Below are 1,515 nucleotides of genomic sequence, written 5' to 3' on the forward strand. Positions count from 1 at the left end.
GACCAGGCTGGTCTCGAACTCACAGAGATCCGCCTGCCTCTGCCTCCCAAGTGCTGGGATTAAAGGCGTGCGCCACCACTGCCCGGCTAAGTACTGCCATTTTGACAGGAGACTCCATTTTACCTGTAGGGTGAAACAAAGTTCAGGTTCCCAAGCCCTAGGGGAACTGGGAGCTTTCCAATGGCTGATCAACCCCTCCTAGACACTAGAAACCGTCTGTTATGCCTCTAGTTCTCTAAAACATTACAGCTGTTTCTAACAACAGAAGAAATGAGGCTGATTGGCTGGGCACTCTGTCTGGGTTGACAGTGACGGAACATAGGGAAAGTCCCCAGTCTTTGGCTCCTGAGGGGTGAAAGCTGTAACTTGGCAACAAATGTTTGTGGCTTTTCTGCTTATAAACCCCACTTCTGTCCCTGCCCGGGCTGTCAGGGGAAGTGAGGCTCCTGAGTCCTTGTCCTGACTGGTCAGGGCTGCAAGGATCAGAGAGCACTGATGTGGCGAGTTATTAAAGTCTTTGGAGCCACAGGTGTCGCTCTCCTTCCTCGTGGACAACAGACATGACATGTGCCCCTGTGCACGCTCGTGTGTACACACACATGTAAAATGAATATGGTTTTAAAACTTCATGGCATAATTTTCCATTCTATTAATTTTGGTTGTTTTTTTTGTGTGTTTGTTTGATTTTTGAGACACAGTTTCACTTATGTAGACCAGGTTTCTCCCAAACTCATAGAGATCTACCTGTCTCTGACTCCCAGGTGCTGGAATAAAGACATGTGTCATACTTTGCCTAAAAGCATTTTTAGTTGCGTTTATGTGTGGGAAATGACGTGCGTGTGGGCGTTAGAGGGCAGCTGTCAGGGGTTGGTTCTTGCCTTGTACCAGGTGGCCCCCATGAGCTCAGATTGTCAAGTTGGGGAGCAAGCTTACCTATGGTTTTGTGTGTGTGTGTGTGTGTGTGTTATGGTTTTTGTTTTTTGTTTTTAGACAGGGTTTCACTACATAACCCTGACTAGCCAAAAACTCCCTCTGTAGACCAGGCTGGCCTCAAATTCACAGAGATCTTCCTGCCTCTGCATCCCAAGTGCTGACATTGAAGGCATGCATAGCCACACCTGGGTTTCTTTTGTTTGCTTGGCTTTTCAAAGAAGGGTTTCTCTGTGTGTTCCTTTCTTTCCTGGAACTCACTCTGTAGGCCAAGCTGGTCTTGAACTCACGAGATCCACCTGCCTCTGTCCCCTGGGACTCGAGGCATGCACCACTACTTCCTGGTTCTTGGGTTTTTTTTTTAATTATGAATACTCAGCCTTGGTTTGTGCTAGTTCCACTAGCTCTTTTTTTAATTTTTATTTTTATTATTTATTTATTTATTTATTATGTATATGCCTGAAGGCCAGAAGAGGGCGCCAGACCTCTTTACGGATGGTTGTGAGCCACCATGTGGTTGCTGGGAATTGAACTCAGGTCCTTTGGAAGAGCAGGTAATGCTCTTAACCACTGAGCCATCTCTCC

The 1,515-nt window shown here is 46.7% G+C and overlaps 1 protein-coding gene across 1 annotated transcript in view; it reads left to right on the forward strand.

Annotated features, from left to right (window-relative positions):
• The window catches only part of Nup210l (nucleoporin 210 like), a 109,083-nt gene that overhangs the window by 2,346 nt on the left and 105,222 nt on the right, over positions 1-1,515 (forward strand). The gene's annotated exons all lie outside the window — the stretch shown is intronic.

The sequence above is a fragment of the Microtus ochrogaster genome, unplaced genomic scaffold (assembly GCF_000317375.1).
Source record: "Microtus ochrogaster isolate Prairie Vole_2 unplaced genomic scaffold, MicOch1.0 UNK16, whole genome shotgun sequence".
NCBI lineage: Eukaryota > Metazoa > Chordata > Mammalia > Rodentia > Cricetidae > Microtus > Microtus ochrogaster.